This window comes from Myzus persicae, unplaced genomic scaffold (genome assembly GCF_001856785.1).
Source record: "Myzus persicae strain clone G006 unplaced genomic scaffold, MPER_G0061.0, whole genome shotgun sequence".
Taxonomy (NCBI): domain Eukaryota; kingdom Metazoa; phylum Arthropoda; class Insecta; order Hemiptera; family Aphididae; genus Myzus; species Myzus persicae.
In genome coordinates this window covers 107,773-114,488 of record NW_019103967.1, presented here as the reverse complement: position 1 = coordinate 114,488, position 6,716 = coordinate 107,773, and positions in this window count along the sequence as shown.

The following is a 6,716-nucleotide window of genomic DNA, read 5'->3' as shown; positions in this document are numbered from 1 at the left end:
ATTAATTATAAGTCAATACCTACTCATAATAATAATAATAATAATAATATTATTATATAATAGGTCCGTAGTATAAATAGCTTAAGATTAATGTGAATATTTTTAACATTTAATTGCGTTTATAAAAAAATAATAATATACTAAATTGTTCAAACTTTCAATGATTAATTTTTTTTAAGTAAAAATCATTATTTTTTAGTGAAATATCTAATTTCATAAAACTTTGAACTTTGCATATTATTTGTTTTTGATATGTTTCAGTAACATTAGAACACCATATAAAAAACTTATGAGGATTTTGTATTAATCTGAAGACTTAGATATTAAAATTAACATTTTTATAAATGTTTACATCTAATCCTTAGGTAATAACTTTTCGTGATTTGTATAAAATAGTTGATATCAACATTTGAACTTCTAACATTTACAAAAAAATTTAATTCATAACTTTATTTCATACAGAAAATTTATATCATGTCTAAAAGATGCTAAAATTAATATTTGGTGAAAATGTCAAGTATCTATACCTCCAAAATATAAATTAGACACACAAATAATTTTTATTACCCAATACCCATGTTATTATGTTTTATTATAAATAGTGACAAATGCAACGCTCTTTATATTTTTCTACATAAAGAATGCGTTTATGTTTATATAACAATAGTTTTAGAAAGGTATGAAATGAAAATTGTTTTGGTCCAACAAAAGATTATATTTTCGTCAAATCTTAAGACTTGTCATTTATATTAAACTTATGAATTATTCATCAATGTTTAGGATTTTATAGTAACAAATAAGGATTCAATACTTGGTAGCAGGTGTTTAATTCTACAAAATAAATAAAATATAGCTTTAGTGATTAAAATATAAATAAAAGTAATGTCTCGTGAATTTTAAAAGTGTTATAAAGAAAAATAGTTATTTATAACAGTATTGTATATTGATACTTTAATTTATTTAATTATTTTAGATATTATCAATCAATTTTTAAGCGATTATTCGTTGAATATTATATGTATTGTATAAAATATCTACTTAAAAGATTTTCTTTGCACCTCAGTAACGAAAAATATTTTAAATGTACTGTTGATGTTTTTGTATTAACTATTAAGAGTTTGTATTCACTTTACAAGTGCGCTAGCTAACTTTGCTGCAAGTTAAAAAGTTAAGTTACTTATGTAACCTATAGGCTATAACGAGTTACTTTTTTTTTAGAAGTGAGTTAAATTTGTTACAATCGCTTGACATCAAACATTTATATCTAACAGCATATCTTTGATGTTATATTGATTCCAAAGCCGATGTTACACTTGTTCGATTTCGGTTGATTGACACCTTTTGTCGATCGACAAACAATTCCATACGTACGACAACAAGTTGGAAAACATCAAATTAATGTATTAAATTTGTCAATCGACCGATGATGAACATGAATGTAGATGCCGACTTAATATCACACGCTTTAAAACTATTTATAATTTTTGAATTCTTTTTCGATAACATTATACAGGGTGATTCACCGAACACGCTATTCCCCATTTTTTACTTTAATAATGAAATTATTCAAATTTTGGTTTTCAGATTTCTATTTTGAAATGAGAACCCTCTCTTTTACTGTCAATTATTTATAGCGGATAATAAAGAGGAGTTTTTCAGTTATCAAAATGTTTGAACTATAAGGATAATTGACCTGCAAAATGATTTTACAAAAATATAAAATCGTTGTAATATTGGATATAGTAATTACTAATTACTATACTTTGATCATTTTTAAAAATTATAAGAATTGAAGTATTATTCACTATAATTTTCAAATCACTAGAGCCCCTCATCTTACGAAGTCTTAAGCATGGACCTATTATCTACTATCCGTAGTATACAAAGTTATATATAATAAATCAAAAACTACTCGTACGAATTTTGATTCTGATACATAAAAATGTTCAGATAAATTATTCACTAAACCAGCGGTTCTCAAACTTTTTTTTCTTTAATCTGTCACGTACCACTTATGTATATTTCGATGTGATCATGTTTAAACACAATTTGAAATATTAATTAATTTACTCTCCGTTCTATCATTTACTATATTTTAAACATGAAAGTTCATTAAATCCATAACCATAAAATCTAAAAAATATTTAAAAACTACATGGTAAACTTAATTTTTCAAATGTTTTGATACTTTTGAAAAAAATCATGTTGTATGTTTCAGTTGTTTAAATACTTGAATTAACAATTATTTAGTTTGTTTTATAATAACATACGTATAATGCTTTGACATTTAGAACAATAAAACGGTATTTCACATTAGTGTTGACATTTTTAATAGATAGAATTCAATTGAAATTTAAAAAGTTGACATAAAATTAGTTAATTTAACTGTTATTCAAACCTTTAAGTTAAAATGCTTTATCAGACATTTTTTAAGTTATAAATTCTTACTGAAAATAACTTTTTAAAATATCATTATCGAAATTATTGACTAATGTACATACAAATTACAAATATATGTCAGATGAATAATAAACAATTTCTATTATAAATAACTAAATAAGAAAGTTCGGTTGATAACTCAATAAATATAGGTAACAACTGTAAAAAAATCTCAAATTCCCACACTTGCTACTTCTCCATGTTATACAATCATAGGTAGTTACTACCATTTATTTCGCTACACCTGCAATGTGTTGTCTCAGTCTTATTACATTTCATAATAAGTCAATTCATTTTAATTTTAAAAATAACAAAGTAAAATAGATTATTGTGTAAAAAAATGTTGCCTTGTTGTGCGGTTGTATGACGGAGACAACGCATCCATTGTGTGTAGCGTCTTCTCAATCCTATCCCCATGACTCTGTGTATCAACTTTAAATATGATCTCAAGTTATGTTTATTTTTGTCATAGTAATATTATATCAAGTTTTGTTAAAAGTCATTGTAATCTATACTATTTTATAAAGAGGTCATGGTTGTGACGTTGTTAGTGGTCAAGTAAGGATCTACTGAACCGATTTTGATAATTTTTGTATCAATAGAAACCCACATTCTTTGTGAGTGTCATAGGCATATTAGTCCCATCAAATAAATAAATAATTAGTAACTATTAATAATAATTAAAATAAACGTGTAAATTGTATATACCTATATATACGCACTACGCACGAATAACGTTGCCATGAAACATTCGTAAATTTTTAATCACATTCAACATACACGCGTTAATTTAACTATGTCATTATTATTATTATATGATAACATCACATAATCTAATATAGTATACAGAGAAGTTTTGAACAATAAAAATAAAAATAATTTATTCAATCATAAGCATTTCATTCAAACATTTGAAACCCAGTAATATAGCCCAATTGGCACGCAAATACATAATTTACATATGCAGTAAAAGTACAAAATAAATCATCACACGAACATGCACAATCGTTCTACTAAAGTCTAAAAGGGACAATCCCATATCACCATAGAAATATAAATTTTAAATTGGTCCTTTCACGAGTATTTTGAAATTCGTGAAAGCCGATAAATTTTCCAATGAACATCATTCAAATACATATTCTAATAAATTGAACAAAGTTTGAATCATATAGAGTTGCATTTAACGGAACGAAGTGCACGGGTTCAGCTAGTTCTATATTTAAAAAAAAACTTCAATATAATGTTTTGCACGATATGTACATAATATTATAGTACTTTTACTTTTTAGTACCTAATTATGTTGTTATTGTCCTAAAACAAAAATGGTACATTATAGTGTATCTATATTCTATATGATTGATTAATAAACTTACAGATTTTAATGGTTAAATTTCTCCTAAAATGTATAAAATAAGCCTTAAATAGTTACAAACAATATTGGGTTTTAACAATTCATGATTTTTTAAGTAATGTACATAAACATTGTTATTTTATCCAGAAATAAATATAAACACACATATGAACCAAGACATCAAGTTCATAAAGTGTGCAATTGACAATATCTGTATAAGCAGTCACTACATTATTTGTATAGATATTAGCTTAATAATTATTAAACTACAATTTTAGTTTTGAACTAATAGTAGTTTTTTAAACTAGAGTTCCAATTTTATTATAAACTCTAATATGTAATACAATATACATAATACCAATGTATTGATTGCTCAGCTATAATTTGGTTGTATTAATATTGTATTATCCAATCACTAAATTAATTCGTTTGTCATCAAAATACAGTCGAAATAGAATATTAGTTTGGGTTAAGTTATAACTTATAATAATTGGGACATGTTTGAAATAAATAATAATGTACCTATGGGACAATAATTATATGCCTGATTATATGTCTACATATTTGACTAATTATTGAGAATGTAGTATAATATAATATATAATGGAAGTTCAAAATTTATTATATTAACATGTATTTTTAATAATTAATATTATATTAATTCAAACCGAATGTTTATGATAATCGTTATGATTTTAAGCTTTTAGAATATCTTTGCAAAGCTTAATATTCCGCAATTATTGTATAATAGAAATTACAAAAGTTAAATATTATTATATAACGACAATTTTTGTAAATTATTAAATGTCGTTACATTCAAGGGCATGAAGGAGATATTACTCATTTAGTTATAACTTATAAATTGATACAATTAATAGATATTAATAGTCTAAATATCTTACACAAACCACAATTCATATTTAAGTTGATGAAAGTTATTTATAATTGTTGAATAATTTATAGTAGTAACTGAAATATAATAATTCAAGTTTAATTAAGTCATACATTTAATTTTAATACTTTGATGTATCCAACAAATTAGTTTTTTTAAATATATATAATTTTTATGATAAATAAAATACATTTTGTAAACGATGTAATTGTATACATATTTATATGAATAAATGAAAATACTACTTCAGTAGGTATCTATAATACCACTTACTACCTATAATAACACTTTTCAACAGAGAGATTAAACTTGGAAGATAATTTGTCGTTGACTGTTATGTTCAGGTATTCCTATATTTTTTCTAATTTGCAATTATCGACCATCAAGATTTTAAATTTATAAAGTATTTTTATGCTAATATCATAAAAAGGTTCCTAATAAAACTTAAATTAATAATTACTGAACAAATAAATAAATGTATAAAGTGATATGTTTTTTGACAATAATATTTATAGGTAAGTATCGTTCTTGTTATTTTTAAATAAAATAAATTTAAACACTATAATAGTAAACACGTATCTATTACAATTCAAAAATAATGCTATTTAAATACATTTTGAATAGGTAGTTTATTATGTTAACTGTATTTTTTATTTTTACAACCATTGAACCATGAACATTATAAATATGAATTAACTTATATAAATATGTGTATTGTGTATACATTGTGTAGATAAGTACATGGGTTAAATCAATTTTTAATTTATGTGAATGTAACACAAAATATTCGGGAAGGAACTTTTACTCTACTATACACGGCGCACCATTACAAATAACAATCAATCATGTGTGTTATAAAAATAAAATATACAAAAATCAGTTTACATCGTGGTTTCTATGCCGTGATGTATACATAGGTACATTATGATTTTGTGTTTATAAAAAATAGCGTTATCTAGCAGTTAATTTTTGATTTTAAAATATTTTTTTAAAAAACCTGTACTGTTGAATTTGTGTTAATAAATTTGTGTTACAATACAATATCAGTATGATATTCATATATTTTGGATATAACTATGAATTATAATATGTAAGACTTTTTTTTGTTATTTTCTTAAACATTGCTTACATTGACTACATTGCTTACCAAAAAATAAATACAAACATAAGTGTTGACGCATCGCACACAAATCTGTTATAAAATATAAACCAATATCCAATTTTATGCAAATAACAAACCACAGCCTTTAATTAAATTATATAAAATATTCATACCACATCATAAAAAATATTAACATTTATTTAGATCAATATTAATTAAAATAAACTTAATAAATAATGTATTACTAATAAAGTAGGATAACATAATATTATTAAAATTATATTTATTTAGATTTGTATAATATATTATATTATTATGAATAATTGGACTGTATAATATTATAATAATGGTTATTCGTATAGTTAAAAAGTGGTTACATAAGATGTATTTGTGTCATACGTTGCATGCTTAATAAATAAATATTATTTTTCTTTGAAATGTCGTATGATAATGATAAAAAAATAAAAATAATCGATATCAAGGGCAAACAGTGATTCTTCAAATATAATGCTATTACCGCAAATACATATGGCGAAGATCGGAGATTCCATAAACTCTTTCATCTGTTTATTATTATTATTATTATTATTAAAAAATATAAATACATTTTGCTTATACATATATCAAGGAAAGAATATAATTTTTGTTTGAAGAACAATGTCCAGTGGAACAATTCGATACCATCATACAACATTACCATGCACAAATATAACTTACTGATATTGTTGATAAGTAGTACATTTATAAGTTAAAAAATATTCCTAACAACATTAAACTCTGTGTGGAATAACGAAAAATGAAATGTTGCATCTAAATATAGGACGCTGCCATTCCGTTTACCTAATGTACGACACATAGGTGCAAATTTTGGGAGGGGGGTCTGTAGGGCTTACTCTGTTAGCCACCCTTAAATCACCTATAGCCCACCCAAA